Below are 26,529 nucleotides of genomic sequence, written 5' to 3'. Positions count from 1 at the left end.
ACTCACAGGGGTGTGCACAATGATCAGCTTTTATTTATTTAAGTAAAACACTTATCCCAGAAGGAGCAAAACTGTTGCTCTAACTGCTTATAAAGTGTTAAAGAGGAAGTGTAACCCTTGTTTCTTCTTCTTCTTTTTTTTTTTAAATACCCTGCAAGATAAAGTCATAATGAGCTAGTATGCACAGCATACTAGCTCATTATGATCGACTTACCTGAGAACGAAGCCCACAAAGTTCTCCTCCGTGCCTGCCACTGCCATGTCTCTGGCGATCTTCTTCCTGTAATCGGCGCTGTGATTGGCCAGAGTGGCGATGACGTCACTCCCGCACATGCGCGCGGGAGCCGTGTTTAGCACGGCTATTGTTAGTGCACTTTCACGCAGGTGTCTACGGCGCATGCGCCGTAGACAGCAGTCCTGTCATTCGGCGAATATCTCCTAAACCGTGCAGGTCTTTTGTCCGATGAAAAACAAAAAAGTTTGTCCGATGGAGCGTACACACGGTCGGATTTTTTGGGAAACTTGCTCATTTTGAAGTTTGTTGGGAAAAAGTCCGACTGTGTGTATGGGGCTTTACACTACTCTCCTCCCAGACTGACAATGCTGCTGTCTGAAGGTGTCCCCTGTGCTCCTTCATCCAGAGTTATGTCTCAATAATACCGGAGATGTGTTACTGGCCAGATTACCAGGTAAAAAAACAAAGGGGGGAAAACCTAAGAAAAGAAAGCTAGAGCAGCCACCACATCTAATAGTAAGCTGCAATATATTACATTTTTATTTGGGTTTAATACCACTTTAAAGTGGTTGTAAACCCTTACAACACATTTTTTGCTACAGGTAAGCCTATAATGAGGCTTACCTGTAGCTACTAGCTACCCTGGATATCTCCTAAATCTGAATGGTTTAGGAGATATCCCCTGTATTTGCACGTGCCGATGTACGTGCCGTTGCTTTCAGTGACTGTGCCGTTACCGGCAGCTCACGCGCGCATGCATCATCGCGGCTCCGGTGCTGTGATTGGCCGGAGCCACAATGATGATACCCGGAAGTAACTCCAGGACGACATGTCGTTGACCGGTGTTGTGTCAGGCACCGCAGCGGGGGCTTCGATCCCAGGTGAGTATTACAAAATGAGCTAGTATGTTATGCATACTAGCTCATTATGCCTTTGTCTTGCAGGTGTTATTTTTTTTTATTTTTTTCGAGAGTGGGTATCCAACCACTTTAAAGGAATAAGGTTTTGACTTTAGTTACACTTGAAGGCAGGGTTCACACTATGTCCACATGTGGCTCACAGCAGGAGTCCCGTGCGTCCTGGTTCAGTGTTTTAGATCCGATTTCAGCCTGAATTTGGACCTGAAACGGATCAAAAGACGAACAGGGCTCCTGTGCAAATCTGTATAGGAGCCGCAGTGGAGAAATGTGAACCGGCTCCATAGAGAGCCGGTCACAATTTCCTACAATGCGAATTGGATGTGGTAAAACAGCATCCAATTCACATAGGTGTGAACCTAGCCTTTTTTTTTAGCTAAATAGCTTCCTTTACCTTACTGCAGTCCTGGTTTCATGTCCTCATTGTTCGTTTTTGCTCTGATGTTGCTGTAATTCTCCTCTGTTTTTGACACTTCCTGGTAGTCTGTTTCCTGATCACCACAGTACTGGGAGATTTTAGTTTCTTTTTCAAACCAATACTGCTCTATGGCACTGTCCAGCACAGATACAGCATAACATGCTAAATGAAACTAAATGCAAAAACGAAACTAAAAAACTACAGGTACATTATATGATTGACTTTTATCTATTTTTAATCGTTTTTAAAAGGAATCAGTTAACTATTATGTCTCTATACCCTGTAAATAGTCATTTCAGTAAAAAAAATGTTTTTTCCTTTAGTGATCCTTTAATGTTTAGATAACTGTAATGTTGTATACAAGATTTTAATTATATTTGATAATACATTGGCAATGCCTACATGACTACTACCTTATTATTACTAAATTATATTATGCCTAAAGATTTTTTATTTTTATTTATGTAATTTTTGTTGGATATACTTAGCTACATTCTGAATACGTGCTGTATGACCCAAAGGCTATAAGTTCACATTTTGCCCTGGTTCACATTGATGCGATTTGACAGTCAAATCGCATGCCAAATCGGTGGCTATTGCCTGCAACGGAACCGTCCAAATCGGTGCAATGCAGACTTTGCAACACCGCACCGATTCCCAAAAGTCGTTTCTGTAATACTTTTGCAGATTTCAGGTGCAATTTCAATTGGAAACCGCACAGATGTGTCTGAAATCATCAGGCTGACATGCGGGAATGAAATTGTGCAAGTTTAACTGAACACGCACAATTTCAATCCCGCATCAATGTGAACCAGGGCTGCATTCACACCTGAGCATCGGTCGTTTGGTCGTTTTTTCGGGCGTATTCATGCTTATTTGCGCGTTTGCATACAGCGTCGTCCGACTTTTTTATTACTTCGACGTTTTTTATTTTAGCCAATAGGAAAAATGATCATCTTTTCATCACTTGTTGCTATGTTGGTATATTTTTTTAATCTTCTGCCTGGGTGAAAAGTTCTATTGATTAAAGCGACGAAACGCCCGTAGCAAACGCTCGTTGTCGCGCTAGTCGCTTGAATCGAGCGTTTCCATTACTTTCTATGGGAAATGGAAACGCTCAAAAACTACCAAACCGCCCAATACGCGCGACAAAAAAGGGTCCGGAACTTGTTTGAGATTCAGTCGTTTGACGTCAGGCATATTGGCGTGCAGATGTGAACCATCTCCATAGGGAATAATGTATTTCTTCCCCTCTGGCGTTTTTGAGCGTCGCGCTTCAGGTGACAAAACGCTAAGGTGTGAATGCAGCCTTAAAGTAAAACAGGCTATGCAGACAATGGACAAGGAATCCAAGTAGATTGAAATGCACTGTGCAGTTTTGTAAAACGCTGCTTAAAGCAGGGGTTCACCCTAAAAAAAAAAAATATTCTAACATTACAATGAGCTGACCTGTGACACGGACATCATGCTGGACTTTTTTTTTTTTTCGTACATACCGTTTTATCTGTATTTTCTCCCCAGATTCCCTGCGGGAGTGGGCGTTCCTATTCACAGGGTAAGTGATTGACGTTCTTCCGACCGGCGCATACAGCGCGTCACGACTTGCCGAAAGAAACCGAACGTCGGTGCGCAGGCACCGTGTAGCGCCGTATAGAGCCGACCCGACGTTCGGTTTCTTTCGGCAAGTCGTGACGCGCTGTATGCGCCGGTCGGAAGAACGTCAATCACTTACCCTGTGAATAGGAACGCCCACTCCCGCGGGAAATCCGGGGAGAAAATACAGATAAAACGGTAAGTACGAATAAAATAAAAAAAAAGACCAGCATGATGTCCGTGTCACAGGTCAGCTCATTGTAATGTTAGAATTTTTTTATAGGGTGAACCTCCGCTTTAATGTAGCTGGCAAAACCTGTAGGCCATTTAGGTCACTTGCTGTTGCAAAGCCTGGCTAGAAAACACATTGTTTGCATTGTCCCTTTCTGAATAATTGTCAGGACATAATATCCTCTGATCGCTCGCAATCCTGCGTTCAAATGCCACGCCTGTGCAGTGCGCTGTATCCCCTGTGGCAGCAGCGTTTGAGCTCAGTGTTGCTGGGAAGGGGCAGATATGGCACAGCATCTAAACATGGGAGCACAATCATTCCTGTAAAGTGAACTTGCCTTATAACAAAATATGTTACTAAAAGAAAGTCTGTTGGCGTCCTTACTTTATAGTAGTTCTTCATGGTAACAGAGAAAATGGCATGTTACAGTGATTGTGGCAGTGTATAGCTAAACTAGCAACAAATATTCACCAGTTGCATGCTTTAGTTTGTCTTGCTTAAAGCTATTGTATTATTCCCTTGAAAGCAATCACTTTGCTCATATTGGACATACCTGAAATACTGAAGCCAATTATACTCTATGGAAAAACAGTGATGCGCAAGTAAATGACACACGTGTATAAGGTATAGTGTGTGTATAAGCAGCATTTACGTCTTTCACATTCCTCAAAGTATATGAAAGGCGCATTTAAAATGTATGTAAAGGCAAACTTTCTTTTTTTTTTTTTTTAGATATATGAAAGCCGCTTTTAAAATGTATGTAAAGACAAAACTTTTTTTTTTTTTTCGTTTCGGATATATGAAAGCAACATTTAAAATGTATGTTAAGGAATTTTTTTTTTTTTTTTTTAGATATATGAAAGCCGCTTTTAAAATGTATGTAAGGGCAAACTTTTTTTTTGTTTCGGATAGAGTGGTTAGAACTTACATAAAGATTTTATTGCTGTCTTTGACCCTATTGGGGAGGTTCAAACCTTTATTTTTCCTGGTATCACTGATACAGAAAGCAAGGAAAAATTGAACATTTGTTAGTTAAAATGATGACAAATGTTCTGGTGACAAATGCCTAGGATGAGAATTTTTTTCCTCTCGTTGTCTACAGGCATACCCCACTTTTAAGTACACAATGGGGTTTATATACTTAAAGGGGTTGTAAAGACAAAAATATTTCCCTCTTAAATTAAAGTCTGACAGTAGCTGATAAAGTAAAAAGTAATGTTTTGCATTATAACTAGTTTGATACCTGTTGAAATCGAGCTGTTTTATTCACCTCCGTCACTCCTGAATCATTATTCTCACTGACTTCCTGGTTTGCGGTGCGCATTCATTTTTGCTACATCACGGCCTAATGGGAACTACAGTCACGGCGTTTCCGAAAGAAGCCAAACATGCAGAGCTGCGAGTCGGCTCTATACGGGACATGCACACCGACTAGGAGCCGCGTAGAGCTGACTGCGCAGGCGCCGTATAGAGACGATTCGCAGCTCTGCATGTTCAGCTTCTTTCGGGAAAAACGCTGTGACTCGTGACACGCCTACGCAATACGGGGGGCGGGGCCTTATCCGCCGGGGGGAACTTTTTCTGAAAGGACGTCAATCATCTGGGCGAACTCCCGGATGACATTCCTCCTCAGCATAGAAACGCCTACTCCCGCGGGGAGAAGTACCCGGAAGCCGGATTGTAAATATAGATTAGAAGGTATGTACAGCCTATAAAAAAAAAAAAAAAAATGCAGACTGTACGTGTTAGAAGTATAAAGAAGTTGGTCTGATATAGATGTTATTTGGGTGAACCTCCGCTTTAATTGAACAAGCTGGGGCTAGAAGCTCATTGGTTTCTATGCAGAAGTGGGCCTGATTTTGCGCTTTCCAGCTTTAGTCAATAAACCCCATTGTGTGCTTAAAAGTGGGGTATGCCTGTATTGTGTCTCCGGATCAGGAAATTAAAGCAAATCATCCTAGTGGGACACAGAAGGCATTAAATAAATAATTAAACAAATAATTAGATAAAATAGCCTGAGAAGAGTTTGAACACTTACCTATTCTATTCAAAACTAAAAAAAAAATGGTATTGCCCATAGATTAACTTTATGGTCATGTTACTATAGACAAAATTACATTACATTTATAAATCTGACTGCAGTAGTATGGCATTGTGCCATATTAGCCACCAATGTGTGCAGAAAGTTGTGGAGTTTAAGCCCATAACTTAACCACTTGCTTACTGGGCACATATACCCCCTTCCTGCCCAGTCGAAATTTCAGCTTTCGGCACTGTCACGCTTTAACTGAAAATTGCGCGGTCGTGCGACGTGGCTCCCAAACAATTTTTTTCCCACAAATAGAGCTTTCTTTTGGTGGTAATTGATCACCTCTGCGGTTTTCATTTTTTTGCGCTATAAACAAAAAAAGAGCGACAATTTTGAAAAAAAAACACAATATTTTTTACATTTTGCTATAATTAATATCACTTTTTTTTTCCACAGTTTAGGCCGATACGTATTCTTCTACATATTTTTTGGGGAAAAAAATCGCAATAAGCGTATAGTGATTGGTTTGCGCAAAAGTTATAGCGGCTACAAAATAGGGGATAGAATTCTGAATTGTTTTTTATTATTTTTTTTTTTACTAGTAAAGGCGGTTATCTGCGATTTTTGTCAGGACTGCGATATTGCGGTGGACACATCGGACACTTTTGACACATTTTTGGGACCATTCACATTTATACAGCAAACAGTGGTATAAATATGCACTCATTACTGTACAAATGTGACCGGCAGGGAAGGGGTTCACACTAGAGGGCGAGGAAGGGGTTAAATGTGTACCCTGGGAGTGATTCTTACTGTGGGGGGAGGGGACTGACTAGGGGAGGTGACCGATCTGTGTCCCTATGTACAAAGGACACAGCATCGATCTCCTCTCCCTGACAGGACATGGAGCTCTGTGTTTACACACAGAGCTCCACGTCCCTGCTCTGTCATTGCTGATCGCGAGTACCTGGCGGACATCACGGCCGCTAGGCACGAGCATCGAATGTAGAGATATCAGTAAATCATTTGCTGATCTTCCCTCCAATGAATACGGCCAGTGACAAGCACTTCCAGCTTTAGAGCTGTCATTTTCTGGCTGTGCAGAGTACAGAGGTCACAATAAGGGTCTAATAGACCCCCTGACATCTCCTTAGAAAGTTGAGGAAAGTGGAAAGATAGAGCTGGACCTGTAGGGTTATCTTACTGGTATTGTTATCTTAAGATATTGATGTTGGTGTAAATGATCTGATTCCTGGACAGGCTGCTTCTACACCCTAGAGGTGTCTCCTTGGCTTGTATTGTAATGTAACAATAATTGAAATTATTGCTAAATACGAATATTTCCATATACTCCCATAGAGGGGATATTGTATCGATATCAGATTGATATGGAAATCTTTTTTATGTTCTTTCTAGCCCTGATAAAGGGGGTACTTGGTTCCCGAAACGCGTTGGCTCTTTTTGGGATTGTACCCTTGACTTTTAATGCGATAAAGTTGTATCTGGATCTCTTAGCAGTGGTGTGGTGCTTCAATTTCAATTCTCATCTCCTTAAAGATGGCCTTTCATCAGCAATATGCTATCACATATGAGGGATTTGTCAAAGTTAGTAAAAAAAAATAAACTAATGCATTATCACAAAAAATACAAAACTATTTTTTTATTTGCTCCCACCCTCATATACACATGAACATAAGCACGTACATTGGGCGCACCCAAGTAGGAAGATTACAATTGTACTACATGTGTTAGGCATCACTGAGCATGTTGGAGTGAGAGCAAAAATTCTAGGGCCATCATTTAGGATTAACTCTAAACTGGTGACCTGTAAAGGCTTTTAAGGTTTAGCCTATGGAAATTTGGGGAACTGAAGTTGCTGTTCCATGGGTGCGCACAATTGTAAGGCTTGACATGTTTGGTATCTGTTTGCTTGACACAACCTTAACTTTTATATTAAAAAAAAAAACAACTGAGTAAAATATTGAGGGAAAGTTATTAACACTAAAGCAGCCAGAATCTGGAGTAGGTGTGCATGCCACCCAACCAGCTTCTATCTTTCATTTTCTATCTGTAGGTAGAAACTGATTGATTGCAATGCACATCTACTCCAGATTCTGGCTTCTCCAGTTTTGATAAATTTCCCTCCAGGTTTGTGTGCACTAAAATTTGTTTTAGAGTATTTTTTACTCACAATATGAGTTTGATAAACCATAGTGCTAATATTGTGTGACACGCTTGGCAATGGCTAGTAAGGAATGGAGTAGTGCCATGACTCATAGGCTTCAACGGTCCATCTGTTGATATAGCTCCCTCCATTCCCCTGCTGGCTGAGAACAGGGGAGCCAATCCCATGACCAGGCCAGAGTGGCATAAAAATGGTAAGAATATGCATCTTTCTTACACAGGTTAGTAAGCATAGGTATTAGAAGTGGGGAGGGAGTATTTTGAAGATTACATAGGGTTAACCCCGAAATTCTACTTTAACTAATCCTTAGGCCCTGTACACACGATCAGTCCAAACTGATGAAAACGGACTGAAGGTCCGTTACATCGGTTAACCGATGAAGCTGACTGATGGTCTGATGTGCCTACACACCATCAGTTAAAAAAAACGCGGTGACGTAAAACACAACGACGTGCTGAGAAAAATGAAGTTCAATGCTTCCAAGCATGCGTTGACTTGATTCTGAGCATGCGCAGGCTTTTAACCGATGCTTTTGCATACTAACCGTCGGTTTTGACCGATCGGTTAGGCGTCCATCGGTTGAATTTTAAAGCAAGTTCCAAATTTTTCGACCGAAGTATAACGGACCGATGAAACGGTCCTTCAGTCCGTTTTCATCAGTTTAGACTGATCGTGTGTACAAGGCCTTAGTCCTAAAATGTGCATGTTGACATGCACAATGTGAAAATTACTCTGGCAGTGAAAGGGTTCAAAAGAGCCAAGATGATGTTCAATGTCCCAAAACTTATAGCAAGCAAACACATTTTAGAATTAGACGAAGAAAAGATTAGTTATATTTGGAGGTTATGGATGATTGTCTTTTTTTCATAAAGAAAAGATTTCAAATATTAAATCAACACAAACCCATAGATAGTTCCTTGGGATGTCTCTTGAATGTAAAGTCTGCAGAGTCTTTTCAGCAGTTTTAACTGTTTGCAATGGAATTGGAAATAGGACATTGTTAATCCCAGACTCCCATAACCATGGAAATGTCAAAAAAGAAGTTTAGACTACTTCCTCCTTGAATTGCTCTCCGTTTCTTTGTTGGCTTGCCAATATGTGGGAAAAGAGAAATACACGTTTAGAAAAGGTGAATAAAGTAGCTGACCCTAATAATCTGCGTTTCCTCCTCTTTAACAACAAATGGGTTATGCTCTCTTTGCATAGCCCGTGTCTTATGACACTCTGGCTGTGAGATAAATGTTTTTAATTGTATAAATGAAAAATAAACAAGGAGGATGTATTATGGTGTAAGCAATGCAAAAGGAGCCTAGTGACGTGACGTCTTTCGTTTTAACATCAATTCTTGTTAACTTACATCAGAAGAGTAACTTTGGATGCTTACAGGTAAGACGTCTTTAGAATCTGGCTACAATATTTATAGACTTCTGAAGGCTGTACAATACTACATGTGCAAAATGACTACTGATTAGATCATTATTTAGTATAGTTGTGTACATTTTTTAAGTGTTTAAACTGAGAACAAAATGACAAAATTATAATTTTAGTTTAACTAAGTTGTATCAGGAAAGTGACAGTTGTATTTGCAGTGCTTACTGATTTTGAGTGGCTTTTATTAAGTTAGGGTCACTTCTGATTTTTTATATATATATATATATATATATATATATATATATATATATATATATATATTCAAGAAATAGGTGTTTTTTTATTCTTTGTGCTTTTTGGATACCATGCTTTGAATTAATGGACTGATGTGCCCAAGCCATGATGTGGCAAGCCAGCATGTGATAGGAAACTTGTTAGCTGTGTGTAATATTAACCACTTCAGCCCCAGAAGATTTGACTGACTGGGCCATTTTTTGCGATACAGCACTGCGTCGCTTTAACTGACAATTGCACGCTGTACCCAAACAAAATTAATGTCCTTTTTTTCCTACAAATAGAGCTTTCTTTTAATGTTATTTGATCACCTCTGTGGTTTTTATCTTTTGCGCTATAAACAAAAGAAGAGCGACAATTTTGAAAAAAACACAATATCTTTTACTTTTTGCTAAAATAAATATCCCACTCTTATTTTCAAAAAAAAAATTCTTCCTCAGTTTGGGCTGATATATATTCTTCCACATATATTTGGTAAAAAAAATTGCAATAAGCGTATATTGATTGGTTTGCGCAAAAGTTATAGCACCTACAAAATAGGGGATAGATTTATAGCATTTTTATTACAATTATTTTTTTTAATTAGTAATGGTGGTGATCTGTGTTTTTATTGGAACTGTGACATTATAGCGGACACATCGGACACTTTTGACACATTTTTGGGACCGTTGTCATTTATACAGCGATCAGTGCTATAAAAATGCACTGATTACTGTGTAAATGACACTGGCAGGGAAGGGGTTAAACACTAGGGGCAATCAAGGGGTAAAGTGTGTCCTAGGGAGTGATTCCAACTGTGGGGGCGTATAGGCTACCATTGACATAATAGCAATCACTGCTCCCGATAACAGAGAACAGTAGATTCCTGTCATGTCATTAGGCAGAACTGGGAAATGCCTTGTTTACATCTCCCTGCTCTGTCTCTCCTCATCACAATCGCGGAAAGATACGACGGCACAGATTTGAAATTACGGCGGCGTATCTGGAGATACGCCGCCGTAATATGTTTCTGAATCTGGCCCACAATCATTATCTTGTTTCTAAAATTAGTAGAAAACATACTGATATGTGACTGTGCCTGTAGCCTAATAACTGGATTCCTGCATTTTAAGAACATCAAAGGTATATCATGCTGACGTCTGATGATCACTACTATTTTTACAGTTAATGTCACTTTTGTGCTGCCCTTTGTTCTTCAGAGAGTCTCCTGGAGAAAAAAGCTGCACCTGAGGACATGCGATGCAAGAATTTCCTTGATCCAACTTTATTAATTCCGTGGATCTGTTTTCTCCACCTCTTCTGAGGCTTCAATAATTTTCAGTAGTTCACTAGATCAAATGTCATCAGTGGGTTGGGACTGACATGATAAAAATAAGCACTGCTTCTCTACCAAGATGACAGCTTCTACACAGTGATATAGAACAGGGCTCCCTATCCCCTCTATCTTTTTGTTTTTTGTTTTTTCAGCTAAACTTAGGCTTTCATAAGAATAGCATGAATTTGTAAAATAACACATTTTGGCCATTAGATGGAGCTGATGCTCTCAGGAAATAAACACTTATTTACTTTGATCATCAGCTCCATCCAATGGGCATAATATAGAATGTCCAACGTCCAGAAGAATTACATTTGTACTTCTTCCATATGACATAGCTGACAGTACTATGTGCAGCAAAATTATTTAGTATATCTGTCTGGGCTTTTTAGAACACATTCTGTTAATTGCTCCAGAAATTATACTTTTGGATACATATGGGCAGGTAGCCAGCACAACGCACTGTGAGACCAGGAAGGGAGCCATCTTTTGTGCTCCTACATAGCTTTCTTTCCATGTCATGTTGCAAATAGAGCTTCTGAATGACCCTGGACAAAGCCAGTGGGTGTCCAATGTTTTTGTTTCTGCAGAGTTTTGGCCACACACAAACTGGCCACAGCGCTGATGTCATTGTGTGTTCCAGGAAGTGTGGGATTCTCCTTTGCTACTAGCCGGCCAGTGATTTTTACTATGTGATTTATGATACTTTTAAATGTAAAAGCAACCCTTTTTCTTCATAAAATGTTTAGAAGAGTTTTACACTATGAGGAGCTTTTCCTTTCATGTTTATTGTGGCCTTATATGGATGCCATTGATATGAGAAGTACCGTCCATATCCTTACTCCTAAGTGGATCTTGTAAGAAAGCCTTGGGAATACCCACAACAGGGTGTATAGTAATATGCTCATCTGGTAGGCCTACTTATTTTACGAAGTGGTGGTGTCATGATTTGGGAGTTCTGAATGGTGATTGGATGTTCACTACTTTCATCTGAACACTTCTGAAGAGAATTACTTAAAATTTTCACAAACTTTTACATTTTAAAAACTTTTTTACTTTTTATAGATGTTTTTGCACTTCTTATATACCGGTACTTTTATTGGTGTATTTGCACTTGGATTCTGTGCACGGGTGTTATACAATAGAATATATGATTTTCCTGTTGTCAATGTAATACCTAATTTTATTTGGTTTGATTTTTTTACTTTATTTTGATTATCACTGCTTTATAGCGTGGCTCTTTTTTTTATATATTTCAATTTGCAGGTAATATAATAAGAGGATGGACAGCAATACCTACAGCTGCACTATAACAAACTGGCCCTCCTACCCTAATGTAATGGAAATGTTGTATAAAATTAAATAGTACAACAGCAACTTTTAGATCCTCACATTATACCTTCACATTCTGGGGTTGATTTACTTAGTGTGCAAGATCTGGTGCAGATGTGCAGAGAAACCAATCAGCTACCAACTTCAACTAATTAAGCTTTGACAAAAAAACAAACAAACATGGAAGCTGGTTGGTTTCTCTGCAGAGCGGCACCAGATTTTGCACTCTGCAGTTTTAGTAAATCAGCCCCTTTGGATTGATTTACTAAAACTGGAGAATGAAAACTCTGGAGTAGCCGTGCATAGTAGACAATCAGCTTGTAACTTTATGCAAAGAAAGAGTAGAGCCAACAGTAAGTGCAATGAGGTCCTTAAATACAAAAGTCCTTAAATGAAATGAAGATTCCAGAAAAACAGAAAAAGTCCCACTGTGATCTTAATAGGTGAGGGGTGAAATCAACCATCCATTGCCTTAACACACATGCTGATTCTTCTCATGGTGCTTAGATGATCCATCACCAACATTAGGTGAACTCAAAGCTCACCAGAAAACATGGCTACCATTACAGCAGCTGTGGTATATAAGACATCACTCTGGAGTAAATGCAGCGGTCTGAATCCTGTAGCTCCTTCTGACATACTCCAACTAGGGCAAACAAAGCTCACCAAGAGCCCAGAAAGATCTCCAATAGTGTAGTATTATTTAATGTCCAAATAAAAACATCATGATACATGTAAAATGAGATAAACTTACATAGGAAGCCACTGCCAACCACAAGATCACGCATCAACATGACATCAGCATCAGAAACTTTTCCCAACGTGTTTCTCCCAATTAGGCTGGGTTCACACTACGGTTTTCCCGTCCGATTTATATGAAAAAACGTATGCGGCTGAAACGGACGGGAACGTATGGAACCGCACACATGTGCGTTTTCCATTGACATTAATGTTAAAGGAAAACGTATGCGGTTACCATACTGTTTTAAAAACGACCGCAAAACCGTGGTTGAACACGGTTTTGGGTACGTTTAAAAAACGTTTTGCCAGCAAATCGTACGCACCCGGATGCATCCGAGTGCATACGATTTGCAATGCATTCTCTATCTCTACATTTTCCCGTCCGGGCCCGTACGTTTTCAATACTGAAATCGTATGCGGCTGACGGACGGGAAAACCGTAGTGTGAACCCAGCCTTAGACATTATCAAGGGGTCCTCGACACCAGCCATCTTTAAGGAGCCTTGCCCAGGCCTCCCAATCACAGGTGTAGATTGGTACTACTATATTGCCAAAACCAGAAGATGTAAAACAGTCATATTTTCTTAGACCTGAAAGTAGCTATTCTGCCATTTATAAGTTGGTTCAAACATAGTAGATTGGCCATACACATTATGGGTAAGCAAAAAGAGCATCTGGAAAATAATAAATAGCGAAAATTAGAAAAAATGTATCTACAAAACAATGGCAATTACCTACAGTATCCACCACATTACAACAGATGATCTTTTAAAACAGTTTAAAAATAACCCCAATTGACAAAGAAATGGGAACTAAACATTTCAAAGCTTTAATAATCCCATGAAAAATATGAAAAAATATAACTAAAATATAAAAAAAGGGCATTATCTCAAGAATGGGGACATGAAAGATCATCCAGACACACCAGGAATTAGAGAGCAGGTGGATAATGAAAGCTTATTTAGCTTATTTAGTATCAGTAAAACAGTTGATGTCCCAATCAATGTTCAGCACATAAGGGGCATATGTCTTGAGTTCTTAATTCCACTGTGAATTCCTTTCAGCATACATAACACAGTCAGTTGGGTCTTTACCTGGTTTTGGTATTGGTATTAGGGTTAACTATAGACAGATATCTCTATTAAATTTGGACTTAAAAATCCTTGGAAATCCTTGGAAAATTTTACCCAACAGGATTAGACCATTTCTGGAGAAACTTATCAGACTGTAGCAGGTAGGCTTTATGCCAGGGTGGGAAGCGAGAGATAACATAATAAAAACTCTTAACCTAATTCAAAGAACACATTTAAAGCAAAAAAAATGCCTTTTATTGTCCACTAACGCTGAAAAGGCCTTTGATAAAGTAGTTTGGGACTATATGTTCGCTACTTGCACACATATAGGTCTCGGCCAAAAGATGAGGAATTGGATATCTTCCTTATACAATGACCCTAGAGCACAAGTTAAAGTCAATGGCCCAGATCCACAAAGCAGTTACGTCGGCGTATCTATTAATACGCCGCGTAACTTCTAGGATGCTCTGGCGTATCTTTGTTTTTTATCCACAAAACAAGATACGCCTGAAGCTGGGCTAGATCCGACTGACATACGTCTTAGTACGCCGTCGGATCTAAGGTGCATATTAACGCTGCCCGCTAGGTGGCGCTTCCGTTGATTTCCGCATCGAGTATGCAAATGAGCTAGATACGCCAATCCACAAACGTACGTCCGCCCGGCGCAATTTTTTACGTAGTTTACGTAAGGCTTTTTTCGGCGTAACGTTACCCCTGCTCTATGAGGCGTACGCAATGTTAGGTATGGACGTCGGGCCAGCGTAGAATTTTCCGTCGTTTGCGTAAAACATTCGCGAATAGGGCTTTGCGTAGAATTACGTTCACGTCGAAAGCATTGGCTTGTTGTGGGTTAATTTCGATCATGCGCACTGGGATACCCCCACGGACGGCGCATGCGCCGTTAAAAAAAACGTCAAAAACTTGGGGTCAATAGGATTTACCATAAAACGCATCCACATCTTATCCATTTGAATTGCGCGCCCTTACGCCGACACAGTTAAACTACGCCGTCGTAACTTACCGTGCAAATTCTTAGTGGATACGGAAAATACGCTGTAAGTTACGGCGGCGTAGTGTATCTGAGCTAAGCTACACCGGACTTATAGATGCGCCGATGTACGTGGATCTGGGCCAATGACACCTACTCCTATCCGATAATAATAAAAATGGAACCAGACAAGGATCTCCCTTATCACTACTATTATTTATTCTGACCTTAGAACCACTAATTAGGACAATAACCCAACAAACCGCAACACATGGTTTTAATTTTGGTAAAAGAGACTACAAAATAGCAGCCTATGCTGACGACTTACTGTTTTATGTAACCCAACCACATATCTCATGTCCCAATTTAAACAAATGTTTCCAATGCCGCGTACACACGATCATTTTTCGGCATGAAAAAAACTTTGTTTTTAAAAAATTTAATTTAAAATGATCGTGTGTGGGCTTCACATCATTTTTTGGGTTCTGAAAAACGACAACATTTTTTTTCGAACATGCTGCATTTTTTAACGACGTTTTAAACAATGTCGTTTTTCGGGTTGTAAAAAATGATCGTGTGTGGGCTAAAACCCGCACATGCTCAGAAGCAAGTTATAAAACGGGAGCGCTCGTTCTGGTAAAACTACCATTCGTAATGGAGTAAGCACATTCATCACGCTGTAACAGAAAAGACGATTTGCGCTTTTCTGTCTAACACAGAATCAGCTAAAGCAGCCCCAAGGGTGGCGTCATCCGCATGGAACTTCCCCTTTATAGTGCCGTCGTACGTGTTGTAGGTCACCGCGCTTTGCTAGCATTTTTTAAAAACGATGGTGTGTGGGCAACGTCGTTTTAATGATGAAGTTGGAAAAACTTCGTTTTTTCTACATGCCGAAAAACGTTGTTTTTTTTTCATGCCGAAAAATGATCGTGTGTACGTGGCATAACACTATATATACCTTTCTAACTTTAAACTTAATCAAAGTAAATCTGAAGCTATGAGCTTGATACTCTCAAACAAGTCACAACAGCGGGTGATTGATACCTGCCCTTATAAATGGGGAAAAAACAGCATTAAAATATTTTGGTATCAAACTCACACCAAAATTAGAACACCTCTATAACCAGAATTTTCAACGATTACTAAAAAGGATAGAAAATTACCTAAAAAATTGGAACTATAAACAATTCTCATGGTTTGGCAGAGCTGCTATCTTAAAGATGACCGTTCTGCCAAGACTAATCTACCTATTTCATGCCCTACCAATAGAAATACCAACCACCTTCTTTAAAAAATTGACAGCCCAAATAAACGATCAGGTATCCAAATGAAACCCTAACTTAAAAAAATATCATTATGCAACAAACTTGACCAGGATAATAGATTGTCATTGCAACAATAAGAACAAAGATTGGGTGGAACTTGAAAGATCTTGGTCAAACTTGGTGAAACTCACATATACAGTATCTCCCTTGGTCAGACCCTTCACACCACCCACCTATAATTAAAAATCACCCAATAATCAGGAAGGAATTTTTTTCCCCTGTTGTAGCAAATTGGATCATGCTCTGCTGGGGTTTTTTGCCTTCCTCTGGATCAACTGTGGGTATGTTTATTTTTTTGTGGTTGAACTGGATAGATTTGTGTCTTTTTTCAACCTGACTATCTATGTAACTATGTAATAATAAACACCACCTTAAAAATATTCCATAACATTTCCCTCTCACACAAACTCTCTACATAACCAAGCCCCTTATTGTCAATAGCAAACAATGCGGATGTTTCCCCCTGGACAAGATAATAATACCATAACCCAAATCACAAAAAATACATCATTTTTAGACTTGCAATGTTTACATAATTTGGTTGTGAGTGTCACCGGCGCAAAAAATTAAATAAAATAAAATAAATATGAATATAAACCGTGATCTGCTGCAGTACTGTGTGCCCTTGGTAGGGGTTAATAGTGCATAGGAAAAAATGTTACTGCGCTGATCTAATTATCCAGAGGGTTTAATCTCTGGAAATGTGAGCTGTGACTTGATAGAATACACCCTCAACCATAAGTGGAATATGTATATCAGGGCCACAATGTGCCCAATCTTAAATGTGAGTAACCTAAATACAAACAATCTGTGAAAATATATAAATTAAATTTAAATCATGCATATGTGACACAGTTTTTTAATCACAAATATAAATTGGTGTATCGGCATACACATCAATCAATATGCCACAGTGCTCCTGTGAAAGAGTGGCTATCGTTGCTGCTACTAGCCAGCTAAATAATGAAAACAATACAGAAAAAAGTATACTATATAAAACACACAATGTGCAATGTGCCAACTGCACCGTGAATTGTCCAATAACTGGTATTGGAAACAGGTAATCCCCAAAAAATTATATATAACAAAAAAATATAAAAGTATATAAAAGGAAAAAGGAGGTAACACCCACTGACAGAGAAAGAAAAGACACCACCTTGGAGCCTATTAATATCTGGGGTCTGGTGAGTGTTGATTTTAACCATTGGTGATGGTGGCACAGTTTTATCGGGTGGAAGAGATAGCGGCACTTGTCTGTATACAGCACCACCAACATTGAACCTTTTGTTTGCTGGAACCTACTGTATAGGAGCAAGATTGCTTGTCATTGGACTATTTTCAGTGCAGCTAGCACATTGCACTTTTTATTGGTTGTTTGATAACTATATATATATATTTTTTTTTGTTATATATAATTTTTTGGGGATTACCTGTTTCCAATACCAGTTATTGGACAATTCACGGTGCAGTTGGCACATTGCACATTGTGTGTTTTATATAGTATACTTTTTTCTGTATTGTTTTCATTATTTAGCCGGCTAGTAGCAGCAACGATAGCCACTCTTTCACAGGAGCACTGTGGCATATTGATTGATGTGTATGCCGATACACCAATTTATATTTGTGATTCAAAAACTGTGTCACATATGCATGATTTAAATTTAATTTATGTATTTTCACAGATTGTTTGTATTTAGGTTACTCACATTTAAGATTGGGCACATTGTGGCCCTGATATACATATTCCACTTATGGTTGAGGGTGTATTCTATCAAGTCACAGCTCACATTTCCAGAGATTAAACCCTCTGGATAATTAGATCAGCGCAGTAACATTTTTTCCTAATGTTTACATAATGCAGACATGAAATATTTTACAAATTTAAATAATGAATTTCATATGAAAACCCTAACCTTCTGGTCATCCCTACCGATACATGATTTCATCCAAACTAACAAACGAAAAGATCAAATTTTTGGAATGTTTTTGCCCACAAAACTTTGGGGAGGACTGCTGGGAGAAGCCATAAAGAACAATTGAGAGCCATGGTTCCAACTGCTGAATTTGCCCTGCTGCATTGCAACCAGTGTTGCCAACCTACCAGATTGAAATTTACTGGCACGACACCTGAAATTAACTGACGCAGCCACGTTTTTACTGGCATTTTACAAAAGTTACTAAATTACATTTTTAGGTGCAAATTTCAGTATTTAGGCTACAAACAAGTATGCTAGGCAAATAGCAATGTGATTTAAGGTAGATATTAAGGTAAAAAAAACTTTTGTTATTTTCGATAGAATAAGGGCAAATTATTTAGTCACATCACCCACTGCCTCCATCCCCCTCTGCCACCAACACCCCCTGCCTTCACCCCCCTCTGCAGTGCCACAATATCCCCCTGCCTCCAATCTCCCGCTTGCCTCCAATCTCCCGAATGCCTCCAATCTCCCCCTTCCTCCAATCTCCCCCTGCCTCCAATCTCCCCCTGCCTCCAATCTCCCCCTGCCTCCAATCTCCCCCTGACTTCAATCTCTCCCTGCCTCCAATCTCTCCCTGCTTCCAATATCTCCCTGCCTCCAATATCTCCCTGCCTCCAATCTCCCCCGGCCTCCATCGTCCCCTGCCTCCATCCCCCTCTGCGGTGCCACCAACAACCCCTGTCTCCATCCCCCACCCTCTGCGGTGCCACCATCCCCCTCTGCGGTGCCACCAACACCCCCTGCCTCCAATCACCCCATGCCACTAATACCCCCTGCCTCCAATCTCCCCCTGCCTCCATTACCCCCTGCCTCCATCCCCCTCTGCGGTGCCACCACAGCCACCATCACCCCCTGCCTCCAATCACCCCCTGCCTCCATCGTCCCCCCTCTGCAGTGGCACCATCACCCCCTGCCTCCATCGGATCCCCCTCTGCCACCATCACCTGATGTCACTGTCGGCTGGGCTGTCTGTCACTCTGTCCGTCCCCGACTCCCCTGTGAACTTTGTATTGCCTGGATGCAGCAGGCTCCTTCATTCTGCTGCCGCCACGTGCTGCTCAGCCTTCGAGTCCTGACTCCTTCTCCAGTGCTGTGCTCCTCCGACCTCCTGGTTAGTTACAGATTTAAAATTCTGGCGCGCGCACGCCTGGCAGGATGTCCTAATACATCACTCGCCGGCGCCGCGTGGCACAGTCTCTGTGAAATCCGACCCCCACTGGCTGAAAAAGCATATGCTCAGCTCGGCAAGCTCTGGAACTGCGCATGCGCAGTTCCAAGCCGAACCGATCTTTTTACTGGCACATTCCCGCAACTACGGACATTTCCAATAACACACAGAGAATGAATGAGTAATAATACCCTGCCTTCCTAAACAATTGCATTTAAAAATGATGTATACTAAATCAATTAATAGAAAAGAAGCATAAAAAAAAGTGAAGAGTGATTGTTTTGACTCTTCTTTCTCAGCTCTTTTATTCACATCACAAGTTGCTGTATTGTAAATTGTAAGGTGCTCGAGGGCTTAATAAAGCCTCTGCTGTATCCTTTGCCTTATTACATTAAGATATTAATTTAAAAAGTAACAAGAGCAGCAAAGTTATATTTTAATTAATGCCGTGCTCTTTGTTGTCCCTCCCAAACTGTACTTTCTTTGTTGCAAGCCCACCACAGAACCTGGCCAAGCCTTTGTCAAACACTTTCTTTAGAAAGTTAATGTAGTACTTCTTTAGAAAGCTAAAGTAAATACCAGACAAAGTTAGTGTAACTACATGAGCTTTGCCCTTTCTTTCATGATGCGGGAAATATGTTTGATGTTCTTTTCAAAGCTGAACTTCAGGCAGATCTGAGGTCCAAATGAATGCAGATCTGTAAGTATTAATACACCATACATTGGTACAAAGTAACTGAATGTGACTTAGTAATAGCCTCTTGCAGCTTACTGTACAACAGAGCTCAGAGACAGGGTGTAAGAAGCAACGCCAGTAACCAAATATGTTTGTGGTGTAAGGAGATGATTTCATCTGTGTGTTTCTTCTTTCATTGTCCAGCCACAGTGAGGGGATGAAACCTGTAAGTGAAATAAAATGTAAGTAAAAAAAGAAGATCAGATTCCAGACTGAGCTGTTCTGTGTTGCAGAGCTGTGTTAATCCTAGAACTGAATGAATACAAATACAATTTTTTTGTCCAGTAAAACAGCTCACTTTCTCCTATGTATTTAGCTGTTTGCCTGGAGTCTAGTTGGGTTTTGTGTTAAAGTGTTACTAAACCCACAACAGTAAAATCAGTCTGTATATGCAGCATATCATGCTTGTTATACTCAATGTTGAACTTGAGGGATGAATCCTTTGCATTGTGTAATATGGCTGTTTTATCCTGTGTGCATAGGTCCTCCCTCCTGCACTGCCTATCTAGGTAAGGCCAGCTAACACAGGCAGAGTAGCCAGGCTGCACATACTCAGTTGTGTCGTTTATGCTGGAGAGAATATTTACTTGTTGATCAGAGCTAGCCAGGTCACATGATATTGACTTCACACATGCCGGTGTGTATATAGGCTGCAGTGGAAATCTCCTCCTTCCTGAACTCTCAGTACTGGAGAAACTGTGTAGTTTATTATGTAACCTTGGTATACAGATCATCTTTTTACATGAAAATACTGCCACTATATACCTTTTTGGATGATTTGTAAGCTGTGGGAACTGCGGGGTGGGGGGGGGGGGGTTGAAGGGGGTCAAATGAACTATTTTCATATTATTATTATACTATTTTCATATTACTGGGTTTAGTAACACTTTAGTATTACTTTTAAATCCAAGAGCAAATCTGCATGGACTATGACCTGATGGAGGCTTAAAGGGGTTGTAAAGGTAAAAATGTTTTTCCCTAAATAGCTACCTTTACCTTAGTGCAGTCCTCCTTCACTTACCTCATCCTTCGATTTTGCTTTTAAATGTCCTTATTTCTTCTGAGAAATCCTCACTTCCTGTTCTTCTGTCTGTAACTACATGCATTAATGGGAGGCTTTCTCCCTGGTGTGGAGAAAGCCTCTTAAGGTGGGAGGGGGCGAGCAGGAGGGTCAGGACGCTCCCTACTTTGCAGATAGAGAAAGGAGCTGTGTGTTAGTGGGCGTCCTGACACTGCTGCTTGCCACCTCCCCCCTCAAGAGGCTTTCTCCACACCAGGGAGAAAGCCTCCCATTACTGCGTGGAGTTACAGACAGAAAAACAGGAAGTGAGGATTTCTCAGAAGAAATAAGGACATTTAAAAGCAAAAAATCGAAGGATGAGGTAAGTGAAGGAGGACTGCACTAAGGTAAAGGAAGCTATTTAGGGGGAAACAAATCCTATACAACCCCTTTAATGTGTATTTTCCACTTTTGTAATAAAACTGGCATAGTATTTACTTTATATGTCCACTTTCACATAGCATAACATAAAAAAAAATGCAGCTTACCATTTTTTTAGATGCACTATATTTGACCCTCCAGCAGGAAAAAATCCTAAGTAGTATTCTTTGTTTAGGAGGGTTGAGCAGATGGGTCTGCTGTCTTAAACCTGACTTTACTGTACAGGTAGACCTTCATTATCAATTGTAACTAGATTTGATTACTGTATGTCTTAAACAGGGTTAAAGTGTCGCTGGGCTTCTAACATTGTATGTTAATGAGGACAGACTTGGGACAGGCACACTCTAACATTGGTCAATAAACCTTGCAGTCAGCATGAAACCACCATCTCATCTAAAAAGGTATGAAATAAAAAGAATTGGCATGTTGTGTAAATGGAAACACATAGCAAACTGGGGTTTCCTCAAATTTGACTGCAAAAGTAAAAATAAGCTTTAAGACCTTTTTATACCTTCTGCATTTCTTATAAACCTCTACGACTTTTCTTATAAAATAATCAGAAATCTCTTCCTATCCAGTCAAATAAACTTCAAAAGAATTAAAGTAGATTTACAAACTTTTTTTTTTCTGCAGTGCAACTGAGGCTAAAGATAGTCAGGAGTTTTATTGTTATCCCCGATATACGTGTTTATTAAGCAAGACAGCAAACTTTGATGTTCATGAAGCATAGTGGTAGTGGGCTGACTCATTTTACTAGTGACGTCTATGCTACAGTTTGTAGTTGCTCTATTTGAATTAAACAAATAGTCTGCAAAGTTAACTCGTGCCGCATTCTATGTCTGAAACATGCATAAAACAATTTTAGATACATTTTAAAGTTTATTAAAGTAACATAATGAAGCTTAACTAATTATTAAACATTTTAAAAGATAGCATTAGCACCCTACAAACCTATAATGCTGGAATATTTTCATGACCTTTTCCTCATCAAATATATGTTAAACTATCTGTTTCAAACTGAGTGAACAAGGCAGAGAAGGAAATGGAAACAGCAATAATATCATAAAAAAATAAAAAGCAGGAGGGAATTTTACATTGAAAGCATACAGCCTCTGTGACAGTGCAAGTAAATCAACATTACTGTGCCCAGCTTATCTTAAAAGCCAGGTGATACATTACAGGGAAAAAAAATCGAGGCCCTTTCCTGGTTAGAGTAGTTTGTTCTTTCCTGCTCTCCTCACCCTGCCACTGGCTGCATGATACGATAGGGCATTGGGTAGGGGCAAACTTTACAATGACAAAGTGGCCTGGAGGCTTTTTCTTGCAATGTAGAACCCATTTTTTTTAGAGCAGCCTAAGTGTTGTACAAAAGAAATACTGGGGTTGATTTATTAAAGACAAATAGACTGTGCACTTTGCAAATACAGCTCCTCCAGAGCTTAGTAAATGATAAAAAGCCCTGCTGACTTTCATCATCCAATCATGTACAACCAAAAAAATTTTTTTTTCCTTGCATGTGTAGCAAGGTGTCACTTTTGAACATAGCCTATAGACTACAGTTTGTGCCTAATAGGAACTCAACTCCCTCTGGTGTCCGTTTATGTTATATTGCTGCAATTTGTTTGATTCAGCTATGATGGGAACAATGCATGATGGACATTGTAGTACAGAGAGACATAGACTCTAACTATTATTGCAGGTGGGAAATAGACTACAATGCCCACAGTGCCACTGTGCTACCAAGGTGCATTGTGCCACGCATTGCCTGCTGCCAGATATTGTTTAAGGCTAGGCGAGGCCTTGTTCCGGTCTCTTGGAACATCATCTCTCAACAGGCAAGAGGCCTTCGGTGAGTGTGCTAGGCCGGAGAAGCCTGGGCCTAAAGTTGCGGAGACCGAATCACCTTATTGAGGGATCCTAGCCACAGCTTGGCCGATCGGACCAGGGAGAGGAACCGACTTCCACTCCACAGCATCCGGAGTCACCTATCCACCTGCACTTTGTGAGTGGCTGCGCGAAGGACCAGGGACCACGAGCTACGGAGAGTCTGAGAACCAAGAAGGTCCAGACGGAGCATACTGGCGAGGCGAGGCCTCATCTGGTGAGAGGGCACCTGCACACCAACATAACTAACTGTGTTGCAGGAAGGTGACTTCATAGTTTCACTTAAACTTTCTGGAAGTTGCCGTGCTACAAATAGGGACACATTGCACTTTGAAAGGAGCAGCGCCTCTTTTGCCATTACATATTTTAAGTGTTTGTTCCTTTCTCCGTATACCTTGTTGGATTACAAATACTGAAGTGCACCAACAAAAGCTAGCAGAAGATTACTTTGGACTTGAAGGAACAATCATTAATTCAGTTCGTTGTTTAGGCTGACGCAACAAGACACGTGTCAGTGAAGTTGCTCACTGGCGGGAGCCAAAGAGCTTACAAACTCATATGTGTGATTTAACTGCTTATATTCACTTATATTGTCATTTTGCTATTTCAGTGAGCTGAGTGGTACCTGGTAGAGAGGTACCCCATTGCTGGCTTCATTGCATTGGGGAATTCCTCCACTGTGTACTTACTCAGGTCTGACCTCAGGTTGTGTTGACTAGGTTTTTTGTACAGTCAAATTCTGAACCTGTTATATAACTATATACCATTGACTTTTATAGGGCCCTGTTTGAAGTCAAATGTTGCTTGTGTAAATTCTGCTCTATTTTCTTCACCAAGTAAACATCTTACCCTTGGTTAAACTGCATCCTGTGTGGGACTATGTTGCTGTTGTGGGCAGGTGATCAGCTTTTTTTCTAAGAAAATAGGTGCAGGAACTCAACCACGACCCCGTTCAGAATTCACAAACAGTAGAAGGGTCTTAAAGGGGCATTAAATACCAGAATTGCATTACATACATTACATACAGAGTGTAGAGTTCAGGAGGGTTACACACAGAGTGCAGAGCTGTCACTTGTAAACACAGAAACCAGACTTCTTTGTTTACAAGTGATTGTGGTGAGCGGGAACCAAAGGGTCTGAGCCAAAGGTGGTGGAACCGAGTTCCACCTAGTTCCCCCTGAAAAAAAGCCCTGTATATATATATTACTGTATGGTATCATTATGATTCCCTACTGCCGGTGGGTTCCACAATCACATTATTGTCCAGTTGTGCCAAGGGAGGGTTCGAGCCAAACTTCTGGGGTTGATAGGCAGAGCGTAGACTCAAATCTAATCCAGAAGCTCCTACGGGTGTAGTGCTACACATGTGTTTGGGTATTCTTTGCAAAGTAAAGCTGTGCCTCATTTACTAAGCTCTGGAGCAATTGCACTTGTAAAGTGCACAGTCTATTTGACCTTTAGTGAATCAACCCCACTGTGTGTGTGGAGGCATCAAGAGGTGTCTGCAAAATAACGGAGACATAGGGATTACTACAAGTGCAGTTGCTCCAGAGCTTAGTAAATGAGTTTGTTTCACTTTGCAAAGAAAACCCATTTATGTGCAAGGAAAGTTAAAAAAAAAAACATAATTTTTGCTTTTGCTAGCACATGATTGGATAATGGAAGTCAGAAGAGCTTCTGTTCATTTCCAAAGCTCTGGAGCAAATCCTCCTGTAGAGTACAACTGAACTATGCAACATGTCTATTTGTCTTTAATAAATGAACCCCATTGATTTTTGGACTGGTCACATGTGTACTTTAAAGCCTGTCCAAGCAAAGCACAATTTTTGTAATCGTTATGCAGACTACCAGTCCAAGACAGATTGGTGGGCAAGCATTTCATTGGTGGTCTCCATGCTATCATTTAGTCCCATTTAAAAAAAAAATAGAAAATGCTAAAAATGGAAACAAAGAGAAAGAGAGCTCTAGATGTTTTGTTGAAGTCCCATCATGCATACTTAGGTTAATTTCACTCTCTACAAAGCCATGTGATGGAAGGGAGGTCAAGAAAAGCATTCATTCATTTCATTCAATGTATTAATTTGTTGTCCAGAGTTTTCTTATTTTTAGATTTTGTACATAATACATGTCAAAATCCCATGCAGGCCTTGGAGGCTCCTTTTAGACTGTGAAAGTCACGACATTGCTCACTTTTTAAACACTTCAGATTTGCAATTTTGTCATTACTTAAAAGAGAAGAGAATTGGGGTTACTGCAGATTCATACTTACCTAGATGGATGTAGCATCGGTCCTATGCTGCATCTGTCCCCCGGCGCCTCTTCACTGGAAACCGAGTGATCGAACATCGCCGATGGCTCGGTTTCCTCAGCTCCCCAAGCAGAGAGCTGCTGCCTGTCAATCAGCAGCTCTCCGCTCTTCTTCTCCACACTCACTGGAATGCTGAGCTGTGGAAGGGCGGGGAGCAGCCGTCTCAGCGGCTCGCTGAGAGGCTGAAATGGCTATCAGTCCAGGCACCTGGTGGATCCAGACTCCCAGAGTCGGGATGACGCGGTGCCTGGATTGATTTTGGTGACGTCAGCAGAGAGCAGAGAGCAGACTTCAGACTTCAGACCGAATTGCACTCTTGTGACCCATAGGAGAAGCCCAGCCAAACAAGCTCAGGCTGGACTTCTCCTTTAAGGTCGAGGTAAACTTTAAAAAAAAAAAAAAAGTTTGGACCCCAGATGATTGAGGTAATACTGTAGCATTACAAGAAATATATGGAGGTTGATTTACTAAAGGCAAATGTACTGATTGCTGATTCCATCACTGCAAGGAAACAGTTCAAGGAAGATTATCTTAAAATATATAGCAAGGGTTTTTGTGTTACAGTTCATGTGATCTAGACAAAGGTGACTTTACAGTAAATCAGGAACAGATTTCAGTTAAAGCACACACATTCACTGATCTATCATCTTTTGATTGGTTTTCAAAAACAGCAGTGCCTGTAACGTGACATGGAAAGGCACGTTAGGCATGCTTTGATATTTAGTCTACAAAACAAACAAAACAACTCACACCACTCCAGTGGACAAATCAGTCCACTCCTGCAGCCCTGTAATGACTAAGCGCTAAGTGAGCACAAAACATGTTTTTTTCTTCCTTACACCGTTTTTTTATTTTTTACACTTGTATTGTGACAATAAAGCCTAGAAGAAGTGCAGCCATCCGGAATACTTCTTTCACTCTTGTTAGTCAACACAACACTTGAAGGTCAAGTTTGTGTCTAACTAA

General features: G+C 40.4%; 1 protein-coding gene across 2 annotated transcripts in view; it reads left to right on the top strand.

The window, feature by feature from the left end:
• Nucleotides 1-26,529, top strand: part of ITPRID1 (ITPR interacting domain containing 1) — a 181,095-nt gene that overhangs the window by 12,511 nt on the left and 142,055 nt on the right. Inside the window, exon 1 of one of the 2 annotated variants that reach the window (XM_040353276.1) lies at nucleotides 8,693-8,995. The exons of the other annotated variant lie outside the window; for it this stretch is intronic. The gene's annotated coding sequence lies outside the window, so the exon portion shown is untranslated. Of the gene's footprint in view, nucleotides 1-8,692; nucleotides 8,996-26,529 lie in introns of those variants that run through there. 2 annotated transcript variants of the gene reach the window in all.

The sequence above is a fragment of the Rana temporaria genome, chromosome 5 (assembly GCF_905171775.1).
Source record: "Rana temporaria chromosome 5, aRanTem1.1, whole genome shotgun sequence".
Taxonomy (NCBI): Eukaryota; Metazoa; Chordata; class Amphibia; order Anura; family Ranidae; genus Rana; species Rana temporaria.
Note: the sequence above shows the minus strand (reverse complement) of the source record. Positions and strands in the feature narration are given on the sequence as shown.